Raw genomic sequence first — 26545 nt, 5'->3', positions numbered from 1 at the left:
GTTGGCTTGGTTTCTAAAAGGATATGTTGTAGATGGGAAGTAGTTGCCCCTAGATGTATTTTTTTTAAAGTACTAGAATATATGGTATAAATAGCATTTAGAATCTGTATGATAGACAAACCTTGAGAATTTGAAAAAGATTCAATACAGTAGGAAGAATTTGTTACAACAACAAGGTTATGAAGTATTTCCCATTTCATTGCTAAAGATTCATATCTTGCAATAATGTTTTATCCATTTGTAGTAGTAGCTTTGATGTTGAGTGTAAATTGTGGTCGTGAAGAGAGTTCACCTTCAATCAATTCAGCCAATGTTTTTTTTCAAAGTACTGTTGCAAAATCAAAGTCAAGAATGAACAAAAAGTTGTGCTCTATTTTTCAAATTTGCAAATCTACAAGAGCAATTTGATGATTTGCATTTTGCCTACATCTAAAGGTCTAGTTCACATTTTTCAAGTGACAAATTATGTTTTATTTCTCACAAGTGTGAGTGGAGACTCTAAATATCTACACCAATTATTTCCTAGAAGGACTTTCAAGTTGTATGGGCAGATCTAAAGAAAATAGTTTCTTGAAAATGAAGTGTACATTCTTCATAAGTTTCAAAGTGTTTCTTGAAATTTTATATTATAAGAAAGTGAAGTATTAAAAGGTAAATCACAATAGTGATTTCTTTATCCTATTGCAAAGAGGTGGTGGTTCTATAAGGTTTTTATTAGGGGTGTGAAGGAATTTTAGTCTTGCACTTGTGCAAAATAAGCAAATTGAAGTTTAGCATCAACACTTGAGGTATTTTGATTTTCATGTTTCTCTTTCATGGAAGCCAACTATTAAAATGGTTTCTTCTTCACCAACATGTGCAACTCTAGCCTAGCCTTATATTCTTCAATCTATCCTTACTTGGCACTAGGAACATTCAAATGCTCTATGCCCTTCTTCTCAATAGTGAAAACATTTCCCATAGAAACCTCCTCTTCTAGATCCTTGTCCTCTACCTCTTCCTCTCTGATCTCTATTATTCTAATTATGGAAACAATTTGAATTGTTTCCCCTCTGGTTCTAACTACTACTTCCAGTCTCATCCTTATTCTTTTGATCATCATTACAACCTCCATAATATTGTCTACTAGATCTTCCACCGTAACCTCTTTCACTATTCTTGTTATCAAAATTTTTGCTTAGTTTTTCCTCAACCTTAGGGAAAAATAATATGCCTCCCCAATACTAGTAACTCAAAAAAGACTCATCTCATTTTGAATTCTTTTTCATAACCAATTAAGATAATGCACTACTTTCTTCTTATCAGTTTTTGCATGGCCGGTTCTAATGAGAATTCAGTAGAACTCTTTAGTGTACTCTTGAATAGATTTTCCCACTTGCTTCTATCCTTGAATTTTATTTAATAGATCAAGCTCATAATCCAAGGGAATGAACTATTACTTCATTTTAGCTACCATCTGATCCCATCTAGTAATTTTTTCCTTTCATCTTTTATTTCAATCCAACTAGATCTTTTGCCACCAAATATTTGCATGGCCCTTCAATTTAGCCTTCACAAACTTGACCCTATCTAGATCTTAAATATCTTCATATTCAAAGTAATCTTCCAATTCATTGATCCAGTTGATCAATTCTTTTGGTTTGATATTTCCAAAAAATGTCAGAACATCAAACTTAGGTCTTTTTCCAATACTGGAAATGACCCTAAAAAGCTTCACCTCCTCTAGGTTAACAACTTCCTCTACTACGTTTAGGTCCACATTTCCTTGTTCTTCTCTTTCATCCTTATTTTCATCATCTCCTATGACAAGATTCATTCCTCTATGAATCTATTCTTGCATTGCTTGGATTTTCCTCTAGAGGATTCTAAAATCCTCAAGTGTAACACCTTTGACTCTTCCACCATACACTATTTGTAGAGGCATTTTCACACTTATGCTAAAACCCTAGTATAAATTACCTCATAATTGGTAGTCTATCTATATGCTCAGCCTAAACCATAGTCCTAGTGAAAACTACCTCAGAGTCGATTGTTTATCCACACACTCAATAACTCTAGCTCTGATACCACTTGATGAAGGGTGCTCCCCTTAATACCATAAACCATAACAAAAAACAAAGAACAATAGAAAATGCAAGAACAAAATATGGAATTATTATTTGTGCCACAAATGTAGAATTATAGAATTCACAAGTACAATATGCTAACCGATATGGGCACCTTCATTACAATAATCTACAAGACAAGTTATGAAGTATCACCTAGAGCTATCATAGAAAATGTTCAAGCCTTTCTTAAATCAGAAAATTTATGTCGCCTAAGAAGGTTCTAGATAATGAAACTTTATACTTAGGGCTTATAAACCCTAACAATACATATAGAGTTATCCAAATACATATTTGACAATTATTTTATATATTTTAGGTAGCCCAACTTTGGAAGGCCATAACTATCAAATCATTGCTCTGATAGGCTATTATAACTACTTTTTGGAAATGTCAACTCCTAATTTATAGGCTTGGAATAGTGCAAATGCCCCTCCATTGAGTTTTTGGATGTCTTCTAGGCAATCTAAGGCCTCTAATGGTGAGTCTAGAGATTTTTCTACAGATATTTCCACTAAAAATCCACAATAGTTTTTCTGATACTTAAGTTGGAAAAATGAGATTTTTATGGTAGGCTTATAACTCTAAAATGACTCTTCATGTAGAAAATGGGAATATTCCAAGCTCATATGATAAACTTGCTAAAAATATCAATTTCCCATAAATAATAACCACCTTTTCTACTAGTCCTTATTAAAATAGAAAAGACAAAAAAGAAAAATATTTTTGTGTGATGCAAGATTTCTCTTACACCCAGGATGCTCCTACATCATTATGTTTTTTCTTTTCTTCATGTTTTTGAGCAATCAAGGGGACTATTATTATATTTACATTTTCATTATCTAGAAACTCTAGTGCAACATCTCCAATACCAACTATATGTAGCCTCATCAATCTTTGCCATATAGGAAAATTCTCTTTCTTCAACTTTGGTAACTTCTTTTTGTATACCATGATCTTTAGCTTTGAGTAACTTCAAACTTATCACTACAAGCACTAATTCTTTGATACCAACTTTTAGAATATTTAGAATAATTGAATGGATGGGAGTGTTAACTAGTTATCCAAGCTCTAGATATACCAATTGAGAAAACAATTACTTAAACAACTTCAAATCTTATCATTCCATAGCTGTGTCTCTACAATCTACTTTTAGTAACATCAGTAGCTACCTACTATGCTGAGTATAATAGACTTACCTTATGTAAACATTAATTATTAAAAAACCATAAATAATATCCATACAAGTTTTAGACTTGGATTTAATGTGCAAACCCAATTTGGTAAAAACCACCAGCAACATGTTACCAATTTTCACTCTTTTGAAGTGAGCTCTATTAGGAGCCAACCTTTTCAAGGTCACATGGCCTTGCTAGAGGACTTTAGAACATTCCATTAGAATTTCATCTTGTTAAAGGATTTACATATGAATTTTAGGTCAAGCTTGATTAAAGGATTTCAAATAGTGTTTATAGTGGTTAGAAAGTAATATCAAGTTTTGATCTATTAAATACAACTCACTTTGTATGTATTGATCTCAGTTAGGCTCATAAATTAATTCACTTGCTGACCTTCATTGTCATCTAAGTCTATGATTCTCTTGGAAGCCCTTCAAGTAATCACTCTTCACCTCTTCTCAACTCTTCTCAGGCTTCTTCTTAGATTCTACAACCAATAACATAAAAAAATGCTCCAACTCTTTGGAACTCTTTCACATGTGGACACACACTACAAACATGATAGGTTAGGCCCTTGTACCTCCTTAAAAAAGTAATTCTTATATTTTTTGCCTAAACATTACCATAGATCTTAGGTTTTATGATTTGATTCATCCCATACAATGTACCTAATCATCTTCTTGTTTATCCTCTTCTCTTCTTGAAACTTCTCTCGTAATCCATTCCTTAGGTCATTTATCTAATTATGTTTTTGTATTAAATGACCTAATTTGTTTATCCTTATCTTCAACATACTTTCCACATTCCAAGAAATCAACTTAATCTATTGGAAATTATAATTTCTCATAGACTGTTAAAATACTATTCCTTGACCAACACTATGTCCTGAAACTTTTTCATCATAGGGTTACTTAGTCTCTACTAAATTTATTTGTCAACACATACACTCTCATAAATTGATATTAATGCTTAGTCAAAACTAATTCTACTTGGCTTGTTATGGCACTTGTTCTACGCTAGCATCACTCGACATATACTTCAAATTCTTTTATCTTCTTATCTACTGCTTGGCCAAGCCTGTGAATTTTATTTGTCTTTGATCACAACTTCAAGGATTGAGAATAACTATTTTCTCTATTTGTAACATCATTTTAAAAATTACTTTATCTTGTCAAAGTCCAAATAATCAAGTATCTATTTATAGTTTCCTCTTCATAACTCAACCTATCCTCTAGATATTTTTTATGAACAAATTCAAATCCTCTTCATAAATCAAATAGATATGACACCAATATTAGATATCATAGTGTCTCACCAATAGTTTTGACATCAATGAAAAAAGAACAATATTTCTAATTGTAATTTCCAGTAGATTCTGAAACTCAGAGTTTAATGTTCACAAGAACCATTCAAAGGAGTAGATCTATGATTCAAATTTCAAGATTCAAAAGCCTCCACCTTTGAACTTTCACTTGAATGTTAACTATTTGGTTTATTCTATGAAGCTCAATTATGATGCATTTACATTAGACAGAAACATGTTACAGTGCCAATAATATGCATATAACATATATGCTAAATGTATCAATCAATTGTTATGACATTTTGACTCATTTCTCCTCAAAAATATTTTTTGGATGCATTGCATTATTATTTTGCAACTTGGATGAAGTGCATGTTAAAGAACAAATATAAAAAATAATAAATCAAATCTTTTAGATTATATATAAAAGAGATGACACAATTTAAAGAAAGTTTTTGTGGTATTATTGATCTTGTTATTACCCTAGGTGTCTCTATTGTTGTAATCCAAAAGTATGTTATCCCATACATAGTAATTGAGAATACTAATATTCTTAAAATTTGGGTTCCCTCATGGTGCTAGGATGATCTCAAAATGGTGAGCTTGGTGCTAAAGCCATCTCAAAACAATGATCGTGAATATTTAGAAAAAGAGAAGATGGGTCTCAATGTGGTGGCATGGCTATTCAATCCACTATTGAAATTTTTTTATTTTTGGATATGTTTTATGAAATAAATTTTTCTAAATATTTTTAAATATTTTTTTAAAAATTGGATTTAAAAGTTACAATTAACTACATGGAGGTCTATCAAAAGTAACTAGAAACTTCTCATAAGCGACACCTATCAATTTTAAATATATTCAACCTTTTAATATAATATTATAATAAAGTGAAATCATTAATAATTTTAATAAGTGATACAATAATTCATCCTAGGGAAGTAACACAAGAGAGAAAAGTGGATATAAGTAGAAAACAAGATCCTTTACAAGAATTGGTTATTCTCAAACTTAGAGGCCAAAATAGACATTATTTATTGGAAGACTTTTAACAAAGGAGAGATTCTTTTCTCCAAGTCTTGATTCTATAAGGTGGAGAATTTTTTCTTATGAATGTTTATTGTAACATGGAAGAGAGAGAGAGAGAGAGAGAGAGAGAGAGAGAGAGAGAGAGAGAGAGAGAGAGAGAGAGAGAGAGAGAGAGAGAGAGAGAGAGAGAGAGAGAGAGAGAGAGAGAGAGAGAGCACTTTCATTTTTTGAATAATTTGATGGTATGTTAGAGAAAGCATAATCTACTAGTTATCATGGTTACATGTCTAGAATAAAAGAAATTTATATGTATTAGACCTTTTTATCTAAATATATATATATATATTTGCAAATGAAATTGATCATTATTTCGTATTTTGAATATGATTTTATATTTTCTCAACAAATAGATAAACCAATTGGTTGACATATGGATTTTTTAATTATTCAAATTATATAAATTCATATATATGTTTGCAATCATGGAGGATTTAGTGTGTAATCTTGTCCCCATTTGTAATTTTCCCCCATGATAATTCACTTCAAAAAACACATTCACTTCATAGTGGTGAATGAATGTGAGCAAGCCTTTGTGTCTTTAGGTAAAAGGCATAATCATTATCTGATTCTTTGAATATCTTTTTCTGGAGGGAGTTGTATCTCTCAATTTAGAGGAATGATATCGACCATGTGATAGTCTTTCCCACTATTGATGAGATTTTTTATTCTTTCTGGGTGATTTGAGTCAATTATTTTAATCATTCAATGAAAGAAAAAATTGCTTTCCAATAGTGTTGATTCCTAAAAAAGAGGGTTCTAGAATAGTTAAAGCTTTTAGACCAATAAGTTTTTATAACTCCATCTATAAGGTGTTTTTTTTAAATTCCAAACCTCATAAATATTGCCTATCTTATCTTCTATCATTTTTCATCATCAAAATAGGTTTTTGCCAAGTAGACAAATTCAGAACTCAATTATTAAAGTCTATGTGGTAATACACTATCATAGTTGTTTAAAAATCAAGGTTTTCTTATAAAACTTGACCTATATAAGGCTTATGATAGAGTTGAATGGGACTTCACATTCAAATTTGAAATAATTTTGTCTTTGAGAATCATCTCATCTATTTTTCTGGTTGGGCCTTCTTCTTTGGTGGTCATTGTTAATGGATATTCTTTAAATTTATTCAAACCTTCCATAGGTTTGAGATAGGGAGATCCTCTTTATCCCATCCTATTTGTAATCATGGTGGATACCCTTGGAAGGTCATTTAGTGCTCATATGTTTGAAGGGTTGATTACTAATCTTAAACCTTCTTTTGATGGCTTGGTCTTCTTTTATGAGCAATTTGTTGATGATTTTTTATGATGGGTAAATCTTAGTTAAATGAAGAAAAAAAATTAAAGTTTGTATCTAAGTGTACACTAATGCCTTGAGACACTTTATTAAGTGGGAAAAAATAAATGTCTTCTTTAGTAATATCCCTATTCCAAGAGAAGGGAAGACCTCTAGTATTTTGGATTATAAACTGAAAATATACATGCATCCTACCCTTATCTACCATTAGGGTTTCAACTATTGGAAGTTTTCTAGGTGAAGTTGGTTGATAGATTCAATGCAAATTTGGCTTGATGGAAAGGGACCCTCTTTATCTAGGTAGGGAAACTTCAGCTTCTTAAATCTACTTTGCAAAATATACTAGCTTATGCTCTTTGTCTATTCAAAATATTATACAAGTTCTTATATTCTATTTTAAAAAATCAAAAGGAATTTTCTTTGGTTTGGAAGTAAGGATAAAAAATTATTGGCTCTAGTATCTTTGGATAATGTATATAATACCAAAGAGAATGGAGGCCTATGAATTTGTTCTATCAAACTACTAAACTTAGCCCTCATGGCCAAGAAGAATTGATGCATTTTTTAGGACAACAAATATTGGAATAAAATTATAAAGATAAAGTACCTTATCAATAATATGAAGATTATGGATTTTTTGGATGGCCAAAATTTGGTTTGTGTGTCCAACATTTGGAATAACATGCAACAAGGGAAATATTTAATTAATCCTAGATCAAGATGGAAAGTGGGAATGGGCATAGTATTTACTTTCAGAAGACTAGTGGTTTTTTCAACAACCGATCTAATCTTTGTTGATGCTAGAGCCTTTCAAGGAAAAATGTATTCATTGGTTTGAATTGAAGGTGTCTTGATATTGGTGTAATGGTAGGTTGGTGGACCTAAATCGTATTGATCCTATATTCTCTCATGTTATATCAGAGTTCAATTCCATTTTGGTGGTTGTGATAAAACTTGATCATATTATTTGAGAAGGTAGTTCTAGTGGTTCTTATTATGTGGCCTCAAGGATAAGTTCTTTCTAAATTACAATTGGCCCCCTCTTGTTTGGGCCAAGTTATGGAGCTAACATCTCACTCCAAAAATTAATATATTTCAATGGCTTGTGCTTTAGAATAAAATCCTTACAATAGATAATATGATGAAAAGATTTTCTTTTATTAGTAATAGGTGTTTTCTCTATGAAGGGGATCTCAAGATAGGAGATCACATATTTTTGTATCGCACTTATACTTGGGATACCTAGATGTGACTTTCCAAAAGATGGAAACTACAATAGATCTTTCCAGGTATGGTGTATGACCTATGACCTATGGACTATGTGGAGAATTTTTCCACTCCATATGTTAAAAGGAATTTGGTTGCTCCTAGCTCCACATGTTTTTGCAACCTCTAGGAAGAATATAATGATCAGGTATTTTGAGAAGTCTTTTAAATATCAGTCATGGTCATTGATAGAATCAAATATAATGTGGTTGAGAATTATCATATCATTCCCAAAAAATGGTAGAATTTGATAAGGGGATTATTGTAGATAGCTCTTAGATCCCAAAAGATAGTAGTAAATAAAGAATGGATAATGTCAGATACAACAATCATCCTAAAGGCTAGAGAAAATTGAACTTTGATGGGGTGGCAATGGGGAATCCTAGTGCTGTTGGATGTGGTGCCATTATATGTAATTAGAATAGAAATATGATTAAGGCCATTATGTTGCCTCTTGGGTATCAAACTAATCATCTAGTGGAAGCAATGTTTCTAGTCCATGGGTTAGGGGGATGGAGGGGGATTCCATTAATATTAGATTAATTGTTTGTAATTAAAACATGTTATGTATGTTGGAAATATATATGGAGTAAATGGAGTAACTAAGGGGGGGTGAATCAGTTACCACAAAAGAAAATCCACAGATCCCTTTCATGTTTGATAAAACTATTTACTTTTGTCACTAGATAAACATACTTGAAATATTGTAACTCGGTAAATGTAGTATATATTAATTTTAACAGATCTTAAAAATTCACAGTGATTAACATGCAACCATAAAAGAAATAACATGAACACATGAGACACAAGATTTAATATGGAAACCCAATATGGGAAAAACCACCAAGTAACTAGCTACTAATTTTCACTCTTCTGAGGTGAGCCCTATTAGGAGCCAACTTGGTTAAAGGTTACAAAACACACTATTAGGTGTGACCTTGTTAGAGGATTTAATCACCATGTTCGGAGTGGCCTTGAAAAAGGTCTTTAGAACAATTCAATGGAACTATCACCTTGTTAGAGGATTTACAACTAGTTGTTAAACCAACTCTGCTAAGAGATTTTGGAATCACTTCTACAATGATAAGAAAGTAACAATGAAATGACCTAAATGAGATGCAACTGAATTGCTGATTACAAATCTCTATTCTACTTCACACTAGATCCTTCCTGATCGAATATGACGTTGTTTCACCTCAAGGATATCTAACCATCCTTCAAATTCACACACACTTTCCTCTCTAAACAATCAATACATTTTCATACTCACTCATACATTTTAGAATTATAACTTTACCTTTCATATATACCTTACAAATTATCATTTTGGCTCAATTACAACTTAAAATTACCGATAATCATTACATCAGTCAGCTAGAATCAATACTTGAAATAATTAAACATCATTCCTCAAATTAACAAAATCCTTCATTGGCCAACCTTTCTTAGTAAACACTGATTCTAAAATTATTTCCTATGTTAACCAATAGAATCTTGGTTAACACTATGAACCTGCAAAAATCCTTTGGAAACTGAGTGAGATTGGTAAACACTAACTTTCCTTTGTTAACCATGTGAGCTTGGTTAACACTACTATCTGCCATATTTTCCTTCAACACCTAAGTTAGCCTAGTAGACACTATTTAAATAGAGTAATTTCTAGGAATGCTTGGTAGAAATAGAAAATTTCCTTACTGACCAATTGAGCTCGATAAGCACTATCTATCAACTGATATGGCATTTGTGTAACTTCAAAGACAACACACAATTAGACAATTGTATCCAATAATCTCCCTCTTTGGAATCGATGGCACACAACATGTCATAGCACAATGAAATTTGAAAACAAGTCTTTCTTTGACAAAACTTTTTCTTCCTCTTAGATTTTATGCCACAAACTTCTCTAATGCAGTAATCTCCCTCTATGAAGGAATTACATAGGTTTTTTAACAAGCTCTCCCTCAATTAAATTTTAGAAAGATATGATAGTAAACTCTTCCTCTTTGACAACACATGCCAAAGACAACACATACCAAATGAGTATCAATGTACCTTGAGTACTGATTCATATACAATGTTCTCTTGACTATGCTGCATCAACTCATAGATTTTCAACTTGGTTCCTATTGATGCATCACTAAAACTTTATTTTAGTGACCTTCAGATAAGGGAATGACCGCTAACTTACCTCTTAGATACAAGAATGTATCCTTAGGTAATGGCTTGGTGAATATGTCTACAATATGCTTGGTTTTGGAATGCATCACTGGAGTCTTTGATATGTTGATTGCACTTGTATTATCATAAAACATAACAACTAGTTCTTTGATCTCAACCTTCATGCCTTCCAACAACTATTTAAACAAAACAATATTAGAACAATTCACTACTACTGCAATATATTCTACTTCTATTGTAGATTGGGATGTGCAATTTTTCTTTTTGCTTGTCCAAGATACCAACGTTTTTTCAAGAAAGAATGCTCCACCACTTGTACTCTTTTTGTCATCAATGTTTCCTACCCAATCAGCATCAATAAACAATTTTAAGTCTAGATTTCCTCGAAGTTTATACCATAAGCCATAATCTTCAATGTCTTTCAAGTATCTCAAAATCCTTTTGATTGCCATCATATAATTTTCTCTGGGTTTTTTTAAGAATCTTGCAACTATACCAACTGTAGGAGCAATATCAGGCCTTGTATGAACTACATATTGTAACTTTGCAATCATTGATCTGTATAAAGTTTGATCTACCTCTTTTGAATTATTATCTTTGGTAAGCTTTAGTCTAGTATGCATGGGGGTTCTAACTAGTTTTGAATATTCCATACCAAAATTGTTGAGTATCTCCTTGATATACTTAGATTGAGTGATGTAGATACCATTCTTGCTCTGTTCAATCTGAAGATCAACATAAAACTTAATCTCACCAAACATAGACATTTCAAATTATTTGTTCATTTTCTCTAAAAATTCTTTGCATAGATCATCATTCCCTATAAATAAAGTATCATCCACAAATATTTCTACCAAAACAATCTTGTTATCTAGTCCTTCTTGATGTACAAACTACTAGTATCATTAGTTCTCTAGAAACTAATCTAAATAAGGTAGTTATGCAATCTCTCATATCTTGCTCTAGGAGATTGTTTAAGACCATGTAGTGCTTTGTGTAATTTACAGACCATGTCCCTTTTATCTGGATCAAAAAAACCTTCAGGTTGTTCAATGTAGACTTCTTCATCAAGAATACCATTAAGAAATGCTGATTTACATCCATCTGATATACCTTAAATCCTTTATGTTCTATATATGAAAGTAAGGTCTTGACACCTTCAAATCTTGCAACAAGAGAAAAAGTTTCACCATAATCAATTCCTTCTTCTTGAGAATATCCTTTACACACCAATCTAGCTTTGTTTCTTGATACTTTATCATCTTCATTCAACTTATTCCTAAATACCCATTTTTTTCCAATCACATTTTTATCTTTAGGCTTTAGGTCTAGGTACAAGAGTCCAAGTTTTGTTCTTTTCTATTTTCTCTATCTCTTCATTCATAGCCTCAATCCAACTTTCATTTTCCAATGCATCCTTGACATTTCTACGTTCAAAATTAGCAAGTCAAGAAGTACCTTTTAGCTTATGTCTTGTCATAGTACCTTCTAATTTGTGTCCAATAATCTGATTTGGTGCATGATGCATTCTGACATTCTTGGCCAATACAAGTTCCTTGCCTCTTGAATGAATTGCATTGTCATCCTCTTGAACTTCAACTTCAGGTTCTAGCTATTTAGACTCGATAGGCATTGGCTCGGTAGCTTCAAAATGTGACTTAGGTCCTTGTGACTCAGTTTGAACTTCTTGCAACTTGGTGACTAAGGAAGACTCGAGAGTAGAAGTCTCCTGATTGATAAATGTGTTAGGCAATGTATTGAGCTCAATGTAAACAAATCTCCTATAATCTTCTAGTTCATTTTTTCTTTCTTCTTCAGTACTCTTTGCAAACTCATCAACTTTCACATGTGCACTTTCTATGATTTTGTGAGTAGACAAGTTCAAACATCTATATGCCTTAGTCTTGCAAGAAAATCCTAAGAATATTCCTTCATAACCTTTTACACCAAATTTTCCTTTTCTAGATTCTTTCAAGATGTAATATTTAGTTTTCAATACTTTCAAGTAACTTACATTGGGTTTATAGCCATACCATAACTCATAGGGGGTTTTGAATAAGTCCTTCTTCAATTGTACTTAGTTTAAGGTATGAACTATAGTGCTAATAGCTTCCTTCTAGTATTTGATAGCAATGATATTTTCAATCATTAGAGTTCTTGCACAATCCACGATAGATCTATTCCTCCTTTCAGCTATTCCATTATGCTTGGGAGTTCTAGGGCTGATATCTATCTTTTCATTCTTGTTTCAATGCAAAAGTTATTTATTTCATTGGAGATGAATTCACCACCTCTTTCTGACCTTAAGCATTTCAGTATTTTCCTTATTTCCTTTTCTATTCTTGTCAAATACCATTTGAATTTCTCAAATGCTTCTAACTTCTCTCTTAGATACATAATAGTCATCATTCTAGAGTAGTCATCAACAAAAAGAATAAATAATTTTTCTCTACCATAACTTTCAATATCAATAGGTCCACACAAATCAGTATGCACAATTTCTAAAATATCTTTAGACTAATAGTTTTTTTCTTTTAAAGCCAATCTTTTCCATCTTACCAATCTGACAATTCTTGCATAGACCAACATTAGGTTTTTCTAAACTAGGAATACCTCTTAATTTTTTTAATTTTCTTATTTTCACCATGTTATCAAAATTCACATGACATAACCTTCTGTGCCATAACCAATTTTTTTCAACTTCAGCAATAAAACATGAGCACTCACCAAAGTAAAGATAAAACAAGTTACCTTTTATTTATTTGCCTAATCTAATTAGTTTTCCTTTTTCATCCAGTAGTCTTGCCTTGCCATGCATGAATTCCACCTTGAATCCAATGTTTATTAGTTGTGCCACACTCAATAGATTATGTTTTAGTCCTTCAACCCAATAAACATTATCACATACAAGTTCTTTGGTTAATGAGATTCAACCTCTTCCTTTTATGCAACAAGATTCATTGTTTCCAAACCTTACACTACCACCTTCATAGTCTTCAAAGTGTTCAAACTTTATTTTGTCCCCAGTCATATGATGTGAACATCCACTGTCTATGATCCATGTATCATTTTTTCTCACATGAGAGATAAGTGCCATCTTATCTTCTTCTTCATCATCAGATTCATCTTTCACAACAATGTAAACTATTTCATCTTCACTATTATCATAATCCTTAGCTATAAAGTATGTCTTCTTACCTTTTGTTCTTGAATGATTTGAAATCCTTCTCGCCATTACACTTGTGACCTTTCTTCTCATTCTTGCTTTCTTTGTTTGGGCACCTGGCTACAATATGACCAATTTTTTCACATAAAAAATAGATTTAGGGGAACTTTATCTTTGCATTTTCCTCTACCTCTAGAATATTTTCTTGCAAGTAGAGCTTCAAAAACTTCAAGATCACTATCATAAATTTCCTTTGATTCTTCTTCACTTTCTAACTGAGAGTCATTTATTTTCTTTCCTTTTTCCTTAATTGAAAGAATGGCCTAAAATGTTGATTCAATATTCCTGGAAGCTGGAAGACAATTATAATAGTTATCCAGTTGAAATACTATCAATCTTCCTACCAAGCTATCCAAAGTTATCTTATGATTTGTCTCATACCTTCTTTCTTGAATAAAAGATACTCTAATTGCATAAATCGAAAGCAATTTTCTAAGAATTTTACTTACAAATATTTCATCCTTGATCTCTCCTCCAGAAGCTTTGATTGCACTGACACTTGCTTTGATCCTCTCAGCATATTTTGCAATGTTTTCATCCTCTCTCATTCTCATCTGATCAAGTTATCCTCTAAGACTTTTTTCTTTGGCTGTCCTCACATTTTCATCACCATGATAGATATCTTTCAATTTGTTCCACATGGAAAAGGTAGTTCTACAGTCTTTGATATCATTAAATTTGTCATAGCTTAGATCAGATGCAATGTCTATCATCATGGTGTTATGAGTCTTCTTCTCAATAATGTCATTAATAGATAATGTACTAGAACAAGTTCTATATTTTTCATCAAGGTATTTCAATCTTGTATCTCCAATGGAAGCCAAATGAAGCCTCATGAGACCCTACCATGATGAAAAGTTATCTTTGTTAAGCCTTGGAATTTCTCTCTTCTAAGACAACCTGATTGTTAGCCCAGGTCCTTGAAACCCTCCTTGCAAGCACCAAAAGCTATGATACCAATTGTTGGAAATATAGATGGAGTAATTGAGAGAATGGGGGGTGAATCAGTTACCACAAAAACAAATCCATAGATCCCTTAGATATCTAATAAAACTATTTACTGTTGTCACTTGGTAAACATAATTAAAATGATGTAACTCAATAAATGTAGTGTATGATAATTTTAACAAATATTAAACATTCTTAGTGATTAACATGAAACCATAAAAGAAATAACATGAACACATGAGACACAAAATTTAATGTGGAAACCCAATATAGAAATAACCACCAAGCAACTAGCTATTGATTTTCACTTTTCTAAAGTAAGCCCTGTTAGGAGCCAACCTCATTAAAGGTTAGAAAAGACACTGTTAGGTGTGACCTTGTTAGAGGATTTAGTCACCCTATTAGGAGTGGCCTTGCAAAAGGTCTTTAGAACAATTCAATGGAACTCTCACCTTGTTAGAGGATTTACTACTAGTTGTTAAACCAACTCTGCTAAGAGATTTTGGAATCAGTACTACAATGATAAGAAAGTAACAATGAAATGACCTAAATGAGATGCAACTAAATATATGATTACAGATCTCTATTCTACTTCACACTAGATCCTTCTCAATCAAATATAACTTTGCTACTCCTCAAGAATATCTGACCATCCTTCAAATTTGCACACACTTTCCTCTCTAAACAATCAATACACTTTCATACTCACTCATACATTTTAGAATCACAATTTTACCTTTCATATATACCTTACAAATTATCAAGTTGGCTCAATTACAACTTAGAATTACCAATAATCATTACCTTAGTCAATTTTAATCAATACTTGAAACAATTAAACTTCATTCCTCAAATTAAAAAAATCCTTCATTGGCCAACCCTACTTGGTAAACACTAATTCTGAAATGATTTCTTGTGTTAACCAACATAAGCTCTGTTAATACTACAAACCTGCAAAAATCCTTTGGAAACTGAGTGAGCTCGGTAATCACTAACTTTCATTTGTTAACCATGTGAGCTCAATTAACACTACTATTTGCCACATTTTCCTTCAACACCCAAGTTAGCTCGGTAAACACTATTTACACAAAGTAATTTCCAAGAATTCTCGATAGACATAGAAAATTGCCTTACTAACCAATTGAACACCGTCTATCAACTGATATAACATTTTTGTAACATTAAAGACAACACACAATAAAACAATTGTATCCAACAATGTAAAGTAGGGGATTTTAAAAATCTTGTTATATATCAAGGAGATTTCTAGAGACATTAAGAGTAATGATGGTAGTGCTTATGACAAAATTTTCCATCAATTTTTGATAACTTCACACATTTTTTGGGTGTTTATCTTATTATTCATTTATTTTGTATTTTCTCTGAGTAAATATAGTTACATTTGAAAAAATTTTGAATCCAATAATGTGTTGAAGAATTACTATGGGTGGTGCTCTAAAAAGGTGGGAGTCGGGGTAATGTAAATTTTGGAAAAAAGAAGCCAAAGTTTGGGAAATGTTGGATGAGCTTTCCTTCACCTCCTCTATGTCTATTCATTTAGAGGAAGTGAAGGAAAGCTCAAAGTAAAAGGAGTAAATGGGTGGAAAAGCTATTGACAATGGTGAAGAAGAGGAGGATTTTATAAAGATGCCTTGTGCTTCAAATCACTTGAGGAAATTTTACCCAAGATGTGTTTGTTGAATCAGATAACTCACCTCTCATAGAATCCCTTAAAAATTTAGATGAAAATAATGAGAATTACAAAGAAACAAATTTCCAATTGCCAATGTAATCTATGTGGACAAGGTCAAAATGAAATAGATAGAGGATCTCAAAATGACTTATATTCAAATGTTTCTAGTTGTGCTCCAAAATATTATGTCTATCTCTAAGTCTATCTCTATGTATACCCATTATAACCCTTAATAATATTTTAAAATAATCAAAATCATGATCAATCTCATCATGCTTTTACTATTAGTTACAATTTTTCTAAATGGTAAAAATGGATTGTTGACAGTGGCACTTCTTTGAAACTTGATCCTTCTAATATTCCAATTCAATTATCTTATAATAATAGTTTCAAAGTTGAAGGATTTGGTGATTTTAGTTATCCAAATGAAAAGTTACATGATTTTCTTTATGTTCTTGATTTGAAATCCATATTTCTTTCAATTCCTAAGTTATTTCAAAGTTATGAGTATGAATTTCATAAGGATATATAATGTGTTATTAATCTTTATAATAATCAAGTTATTAAAAATTTTAAATTGGATCAAGCCAACTTATTTAAAGTTTATGATTTTACCTCTTCAAGGTACTCTTTGGAAGTAAATATTGATTTTAATGTGTGGCAGAAAAGGCTTGGTCATTTCAACTTTAATATAAAAATTGAATTTATGGCTGAGTAATTACCTCATATTTTTCGATTTAAGATTGTATGTATGATGTAGGAGCATCCAGAGGTATAAGGGCAATCCTGTGTCAACCAAAAAAATGTACTTAGACTTAGTTTCTGTTTCATGTCTTTACATTTTTGGATACCCATTTGGCTCAAATAAAGGTTCCAACTCTCATAGTTCAACTATCAGTGTGTTTGAAAATCTCAAAAAAATAGGAGCATGTATTTGGGCCATCATTTCGGTAAACTAGAAGGTGTGAATTGGCCAGATGAATGTAATCATGATTTAGAGCATTCCAAAAAAAGAATCAGGTCAATAGGCCCCACGGTTTGAAAGTTATTGTAGTTTTTTGGGTTTTGGAGACCTCCTAAGAATGCTTCAAAGTTAGGTTTGGGGCATTAAATGACCTCAAAAAGGGTTTAAAAAATGGATGACGAGAAAAGCTAGTCCATAGGGCTATAGAGCGCTTTGAGAGCTTTCAGAAAATGTAAACGGTTCGTCAATCGAAGCTACGGTTCAAAAGTTATGCCTCCCAAAAGTTCGCTTACTGTTTCTGGATTCTTCTAGATTTGCACCGACTTCTAACGCAGCTTTCGAAACCTTCTATTTCATCGGTGGATGCCTACTAGCACTTTCTAGAATGTACTCCTAGTCCTTAACCCTCCAAGGTCTATTTAAGGAGATTTTTGGCATTGTAAAAGGCAGTTAGGAGTGGAGTTTGAGTGGAGGTGCTAAAAGGAGAAATATTCTCCAGATTTATGCTATTGTAAGCCCTTAGGGCATGTTCTGAAGTTTATTTTCTTTGTACTATTTGTACTAGCTTATTTTATTAGTTAATATAATTTCCCTTTTCTATTGTGTCCATTCTGTTCTTGGGTTGTGTTCCCATCAAGTGGTATTAGAGCAGGTTTTCCTGAGTGTGTAGACAGAGCGCCAACTGTGAGGCAGTTTGCACCAGGACTGTGTGGTTGTGGGTTCGAGTTAGAAGATGTCTCCATGAAGAGAGTGTGGCGGAAGGGCTAGAGCTATTGATCCTGAGGAGGTTAGAGCCCTCTAGAGGCAGGTACAAGCATTGCAAGAGGAGCTTCGTAGAGGAGCAAATGTTGCCGCAGGTGACAATAGTGAGGATGACAATGAAGAGGAGGTAATGGGACCATAAGAGGAAGTTGATGGGGAAGTTCTAAATCCTATAGAGGAAAGGGTTTTTAGGGCCATTACTAAGTTTGGGAAAAGACCTACAATTGAAGTGGGTATATTTTTAGGAAATCTGAAACCAGATGAGTTGATCAATTGGATCAATGAACTGGAAGAATACTTTGAGTATGAGGATATAAGGGACCCAGATAGGGTTAAGTTTGCAAAGGCCAAACTAAAAGGCCATGCCAAAATCTGGTGGCAAGAAGTTCAACAAGAAAGACTTAGAAGAGGAAAGGAGAAGATCACAAGATGGGATCGCATGGTGGACAAATTGAAGAAGCACTTCATTCCTGTGGACTACGAGCTTGATCCGTTTAAGAAGATGCATGGGTTAAAGCAAGAAGGAAGATCAGTCCAAGAATATACAGAGGAGTTTTATCGACTCTTGATTAGAGCGGGGCATGCAGAAGCAAATAAGGAGAAGGTTGCTCATTATATCAGTGGGTTGCGACCTAGCATCCAGGAGGAATTAAGTCTGGTAAGAATGACCAGCGTTGAAGAGGCATACCAGTTTTCCCTACGAGTTGAAGAGAAGCTGAATAAAAGGTTTGAAGGAAGACAAAGAGGGTGTGGCCAAGGAGGAAGGGGAAGCGGTAGATCATCTGGAGGCCGCAATGAAACCCAAAAGAAAAATGAATATGTGGGTACTAGCAGAAACCAGAGGAATGAGGGTTTCAACTGCTCCCATGATCAAGACTTTGGAAATAAAAGAGGAAGAGGTAGAGGACATGGACAAGGAAGAGGAGGCTTCCGTGGTACCTATTTCCATTGCAATGAAGAAGGTCATCATTCCATTGAATGCCCTCAATGACAAGGAAGGACAGATAGGAGAACTGAGGGCCAAGCTAGGGTTGCTCATGTGGATGAGGATGCACAATCATCACATTTAGAGGATGCAAAAAGAGGAGAGACCTTGGTAAATGAAAGAGTCTTACTAAGTGGTGAGAATGAACCAGGACAACGAAGGAGTTTGTTTCATACCAGATGTAAGTGTGAGGATAAATGTTGTGACGTGATCATTGATGGTGGTAGCACTAATAACCTGGTATCAGAAGAGATGGTCTCTAAGCTAAAGCTCAAGAGGGAGAAACATCCCCAACCCTACCAAAATTCTTGGGTAAAGGATGATCATAAGGTCCTGGTAAGTGAAAAATGTTTAGTAAAATTCAAAACTGGGAGTTACCATGATGAAGTTCTCTGTGATGTTATTTCGATGGATGTTTGCCATCTATTGTTGGGTAGACCATGGCAGTTTGATAGACATGCAATACATGATGGACATGCAAACACATACTCTCTGACAAAGGATGGAGTTCGCCACAAATTGAAGCCCATGAAAAAGGAAGGTGAAAAGGTATGTAGCAGTGTTAGGTTTTGTCTTGTTGATGGAAGGAAGTTTTTAGATGGCATGAAACATCAGCATATGTGCTATGCTTTGATTCCTAGGAAAGATAAAGAAGGTAGTAGTGAAATACCATTTGAAGTTTCAGATTTACTAGGGGAATTTGGAGATATTATCTCTGATAATATTCCAGATGGATTAGCACCAGTAAGGCAAATCAGTCATCAGATAGATCTGATTCCAGGAGCTAAATAGATAGGTTCAGGATTTGTTGAGGAAGGGCTTATTTCAAGAGAGCCTGAGTCCATGTGCAGTACCTGCAGTACTTGCACCAAATAAGGATGGAGAGTGGAGGATGTGTACAAATTCTTGAGCTATAAATAGGATAACCATCAAGTACCAATTTCCTTTACCAAGGATGGATGATCTTATGGACTGCTTGAGTGGAGCTCAGTGCTTCACAAAGATAGATTTGAAGAGTGGCTATCATTAGATACAGATTCGAGAAGGAGATGAGTGGAAAACAACCTTCAAGACCAAGGAGGGTCTTTATGAGTGGTTAGTCATGCCCTTTGGATTGACGAATGCCCCAAGCACCTTCATGCGGCTCATGAATGAGGTACTTAAGAAGTTCTTGGGAAAATTTGTTATTGTCTATTTGGATGATATTTTAATTTTCAGCAAAACTTTGGAAGAACATTTACTACATATTCGTAGTGTCCTTGAAAGGCTAAGGGAAGAGAAACTGTTAATTAATCTAAAGAAGTATGTCTTTGCAAAAAGGGAGTTAGTCTATTTGGGATTTGTTATATCACCTGAAGGTCTCAAAATGGATCCAAAGAAGGTAAAAGCCATCTTGGAATGGCCTACTCCAAGGTCTACTACTAAGGTAAGATCATTTCATGGTCTAGTTAGTTTTTACAGGAAGTTTATTAAGAATTTCAGTGGCATATGTGCACCCCTAACTGATACAATAAGAGGGGATAGAAAAGAGTTCAAATGGACTGCAGCAGCTGCGAGAAGTTTTGAATTGCTGAAGAAGAAGGTGACTGAACAGCCTGTATTGGCACTTCCAAATTTTAGAAAAGTATTCCAGGTGGATTGTGATGCTAGTGGTAGCGCTATTGGGGCTGTATTAAGCCAAGAAGGTAAGCCTATTGCATATTTTAGTGAAAAATTGAATGATGCAAAGAAGAAGTATTATGTTTATGATCAAGAGTTCTATGCAATAGTTCAGGCCTTAAAGAAATGGAGGCATTATTTATTTCCAAAGGAATTTGGTTTGTATACTGATCATCAGGCATTACAGTACCTAAATAGCCAAGGTAAATTGAATCAGAGGCATATGAAGTGGGTAGAATTCTTGCAGAGTTATACATTTGTGTTGAAGCATAGAAGTGGAAAATCTAATAGGGTTGCAGATGCACTAAGTAGGAGACAGTTGTTGCTTACAACAATGCAGGTTGAAGTAGTTGGGTTTGATGAACTCAAGAATTTGTACTGCGAGGATCCTGATTTTTCTGAAGCATGGAAAGCTTGTAAAGAACCTATTGCTGTAGATAGAACCAAGTGGTTAGACTATTTGATTTAGGATGGCATGTTGTTCAAAGGTAGTCAATTGTGCATTCCAATGAGTTCCATGAGGGAAAATCTGATTAAGGAGAAACACAGTGGAGGGATGGCAGGACATTTTGGTCAAGATAAGACCATTTCCATTCTTAGAGAACATTATTTTTGGCCTCAAATTACACAGGATGTGAAGAAGTTTGTACAGAGTTGCCAGGTTTGTCAAGTTGCCAAGGGGTTTAGTCAAAATACTGGCCTATATCAGCCATTGCCTGTTCCATCAAGGCCATGGGAGGACATAAGTATGGATTTTGTTCTTGGATTGCCAAGGACACAAAGGGGTAATGACTCAGTATTTGTTTTGGTTGATAGGTTCTCCAAAATGGCACATTTCATTCCATGCCACAAAACTCATGATGTTGTCCATATTGCAGACTTGTTTTTCAAAGAGGTGGTAAGACTACATGGTCTTCCAAGGAGTATAGTTTCTGACAGAGATACTAAATTTGTGGGGTATTTCTAGAGGACATTGTGGAAGAAGTTGAGAACAAACTTGAAATTCAGTTCCACGCATCACCCATAGACTGATGGCCAAACAAAAGTGGTAAATAGAAGTCTGGGCAATTTGATGAGATGTTTAGTTAGAGATAAGCCCAAGGGATGGGATTTGATTCTACCACGGGTAGAGTTTTCTTATAATAACTCTGTAAATAGGAGTACCAAAAAATCACCATTTCAAATTGTATATGGGAATAGCCCAAGGACTGCACCAAAATTGAGGAAGATAGAAGAAGGGGAGAGGACAAGTGCTGAAGCTGAGGAATTTTCTAAACACATCAAGCATCTACATGAGGAGGTTCAAGTACACATTATCAAGATGAATCAAGAGTATAAAGCTAGGGCTGATCAAAGGAGAAGACATAAGGAATTCCAAGTAGGGGATCTAGTCATGGTGCACTTACGAAAAGAAAGATTTCCAGTTGGTACTTACAACAAGCTAAAAATGAAGAAATTTGGCCCCTGCAAAGTTTTGAAGAAACATGACTCAAGAAATGCATATAAGGTGGAGCTGCCAGATGGTATTCACATTTCTCCCATTTTCAACATTGCAGATTTAACAGAGTATCATGATGATGGTGCAGATGAGGAGCTGGTTTTAGAGCCATGTCCAATTCCTTCTTCTAAGAAGGAGGAGATAGAAGACATTCTAGATCATCGTGTGGGTAGGAGTACCAGAAACAGGTAGTATGAAGAGTATTTGGTCAAATGGAAAGGACGGCCGATCGAGGACTCAACTTGGATTTCAGCAGCTGAGGTTTCCCATTTGGGATTTCCTCTACCATCCATAAAGTGACAGGGTCACTTTTCAATCTACCCTGGGTGTATGATGCAGGAGCATCCAAAGATATAAGGGCAATCCTATGTCACCCAAAAAAATGTACTTAGACTTAGTTTTTGTTTCATGTCTTTACATTTTTGGATACCCATTTGGCTCAAATAAAGGTTCCAACTCTCATAGTTCAACTATCAGTGCGTTTGAAAATCCTAAAAAAATAGGAGCATGTATTTGGGCCATCATTTCAGTAAACTAGAAGGTGTGAATTGGCCAGATGAATGTAATCATGATTTAGAGCATTCTAGAAAAAGAGTCAGGTCAATAGGCCCCACGGTTTGAAAGTTATTGCAGTTTTCTGAGTTTTGGAGACCTAAGAATGCTTCAAAGTCAGGTTTGGGGCATTAAATGACCTCGAAAAGGGTTAAAAAATGGGGGGAAAGAAAATTTTGTCCATAGGGCTATAGAGCGCTTCGAGAGCTTTTTGAAAATGTAAACGATTCATCAATCGGAGCTACGGTTCAAAAGTTATGCCTCCCGAAAGTTCGGTTACCGTTTCTGGATTCTTCTAGATTTGCACTGACTTCTAACGCAGCATTCTGAACCTTCTATTTCATTGGTGGATGCCTACTAGCACTTTCTAGAATGTACTCCTAGTCCTTAACCCTTCGGGGTCTATTTAAGGAGATTTCTGGCATTGTAAAAGGCAGTTAGGAGTGGAGTTTGAGAGGAGGTGCTAAAAGGAGAAATATTCTCCAGATTTATGCTATTATAAGCCCTTAGGGCATGTTCTGAAGTTTATTTTCTCTGTACTATTTGTACTAGCTTATTTTCTCAGTTAATATAATTTCCCTTTTCTATTGTGTCCATTCTGTTCTTGGGTTGTGTCCCCATCAATGTACTAGGTACATGAGCAAAAAAATGCATAGGGAGCCCTTTCCCGATGATTCATCATGGAGGGTGTCTCATAAGTTACAAGTTATTCATAGTAATTTTTAAGGACCTATGGAGAACATCCCCATTCAAGTTTCAAAGTGTTCTTTTAGTCTTATTGAAGATTTGAGCATAATAATATGGATCCATTTGTTACATAGTAAAGATCATGTACTTGATAAATTTTCTAAATTGTATATATTTTTGGAAAGGCAATCTAATTCTAGTATAAAGGTTCTTCAAAGTCATAATGGTGTTGAATATGTCAACATTACTTTTCATTCTTAATATCTTTTGGTACTAGAGATCAACTTACTATTCCTTATACACCACAACAAAATGGCGTGGTGAAGTTGGAGCATAGAACCATTTTTTAAATGGATAGATGTATGGTACATGCTAAAAATATGGATTACAAGTTTTGGACTAAAGGTATTTCCTATGTCACTTTTATTTTTAATAGAACTCCTACCAAGGCCTTGAGATATATAACTCCAAAAGAAGCTTAGTTATGTAGGATGCCCAATTTGCAACACTTACCGATATTTGGATCTATTTATTATGTTCACATTTCCAAAAAGTGAGGCATATATTAGAAGCTAAATATTCTCCATTTTTTTTTTTGGAATGGTGAAAGTACTTAAGGTTATAGAGTTTATAATCCTGTTAATAATAAATTCGATGTTTCAAGAGATACGTGTATTGTAGAAAATAAAGTACATGATTTTTCCAAGCTTTAAGATGAGGAATATAGTTGATATAAAAAATGTAGTGGTGGATGACCAACCTCCTTCATTAAACCCTACTCCTTGAGAACTTTCTTTTATTCCTCATATTTCTTCAAGTTCTAGTGATTTCAATAATGTTAATACTAATGATACTTTTTCACCTAATGGATTTTCATCTAGTAATGAATCTATTACTAGTAAGAGAACTCCTAGATGGTTTCAAGGTTTACTTAATGAAAGTGGTGATTTTCTTACAAAAAAGGGTGGACTTAAACCTAGGATAATTAATTATTTCAATTATGGTTTTATGTATATGCTTATGAAATCTAATGATCATGAAACTTTTGAACAAGCAAAGGGTCCACCTCATTGGAAAAAATCCATGAAAGAGGAATATTACACTTTAATTTCTAATCAAACCTAGGATTTAATCCCTTTTCCTCATTGTAAGAATTTAGTTTCATTCAAGTGGTTATATAAAACTCAACTGAATGAAAATAACAAAATTATTAAGTTTAAAGCTAGGCTGGTAGCAAGAGGATTTTCTCAAATTGAAGGTTTAGATTATACTGAATTTTTTTTGAAAATTCCTACTATAAGAGTTGTGCTTGATTTAGTTTTAAAAATGAATTATCCTATTCATCAAATGGACGTTAAAAGTGTTTTTCTAAATGGCGATTTATGTGAAGAAATTTATATAGTTAACCAACATAATTTTTTTAATGAAGGTAACAAAATTTAGTATGTAAACTAAAGAAAACTATCTATGTTTAAAAAAAATCTCCTATAGAGTGCTATTCCAAAATGATTTGTTTATGTATTTCATAAGGTTTTGATACAATTGAAAAAGACCCTAACTTATATATTAAACATGCTCAAGATTATATTGTTAGTATTATTCTATATATTGATTATTTGATTCCCACTTCAAGTTCAAACACTTTAATTTTTTATATTAAGTTTCAAGTTAATAAAATATTTCAAATGATTTTTTTAGGAATTTTACATTACATATTAGTAATTTACTAGGGGTATTTTTGTTTCTCAAAGAAAGTATGCACAAGATCTTTTGGACAAGTTTTAAATGAATGATTCTAATCATGTTTCTATTTTATGTGATTTAGGAACTAAGTTAATGATTGATATGAATAATCCTTTTTTTAAGTATACTTCTTATAGACAACTTGTAGGAAGTTTGAAATATCTCATTCTTACAAGACTTGATATTACATATAACATTGAATTATTTTTATGACCTATGTCCAAATGTCAACAAACACACCTTAAAATTGCTAGAAGAATATTAAGAGACATAAAAGGAACTCTTAATCTTAAATTATTTCATTACATAAATTTTGAGTTTACTTTACATGGATCTACTGATTATAATTTAGGTGAAGATCCCAATGATGGGAAATCTACTTGTGGCTATTATTTATTTGTTGGTTTAGGTGTTATATCTTGGAAAAGTAACAAACAAATCTTTGTCTATCTATGTTCTACCAAGGATATTTTTAAAAGTTATACTAATGTATCTAAAGAAGCTATATGGATTAGAAGAATACTTGATGATTTGGGTCTACCTCAATAAGAACCTACACTTTTTTTTTGTGACAATAAAAGTGTAATAACCTTGGAAGAAGATCCTATCTTCTATGAAAAGTCAAAGAATATTTTTTTCTACCACCAGTTCATTAGAGAGAAAATTGAATAAAATAAAGTGTCCCTCATTTATTTTAAGAGTGAATATCAAGTTGCTAATAGTTTGACAAAGTCTCTTCCTGGAAAGAAATTTTAATTTCATTGTCACAATTTGGGTTTGGTACCATTTGATATAATCTCCCCATGTAAACATTAAAGAGGGGTGGAAGAAATATTAATCTTTACTTGTTTGTATGTATTTACTTCGAGATAAACAAAGGTATCACTTATGTATTTTTTCCCCCAGTCCAAGTGTGAAGACATGTCATTTCCTTGCCCTCTTGTGCATATGTGATGAGTTCATTTTTGTAATTCAATTTATAAGGAAAATAATTTATTATACTTAAGAGGATCTTGAAAATTTCCACACACTTCTTATGAATGGTGGCATTCAAAGAAATGGGAATTACACATGCAATCACATGTCAATCCACTCTTATCTCTATAAAAGAGATTCCTCTCTCTCTCTCATTCTTCTACCCATATTTTGTTATTGTAATGACCCTCTCTCTCTCTCTCTCTCTCTCTCTCTCTCTCTCTCTCTCTCTCTCTCTCTCTCTCTCTCTCTCTCTCTCTCTCTCTCTCTCTCTCTCTCTCTCTCTCTCTCTCTCTCTCAAATTTTCTACATTTATATTCCTTTTGTGTTTATCCTTGAAAAGATCTCTTTATTTTGTGGTTACTATTTTTGTATCAAGCTCTTGTAGATTATAATACCTCATTATATTTCAATAATTTTGTTTCAAATCATCAACTA

This window comes from Cupressus sempervirens, chromosome 10 (genome assembly GCF_028749045.1).
Source record: "Cupressus sempervirens isolate cs-2001-9-10 chromosome 10, ASM2874904v1, whole genome shotgun sequence".
Classification (NCBI taxonomy): domain Eukaryota; kingdom Viridiplantae; phylum Streptophyta; class Pinopsida; order Cupressales; family Cupressaceae; genus Cupressus; species Cupressus sempervirens.
Note: the sequence above shows the minus strand (reverse complement) of the source record.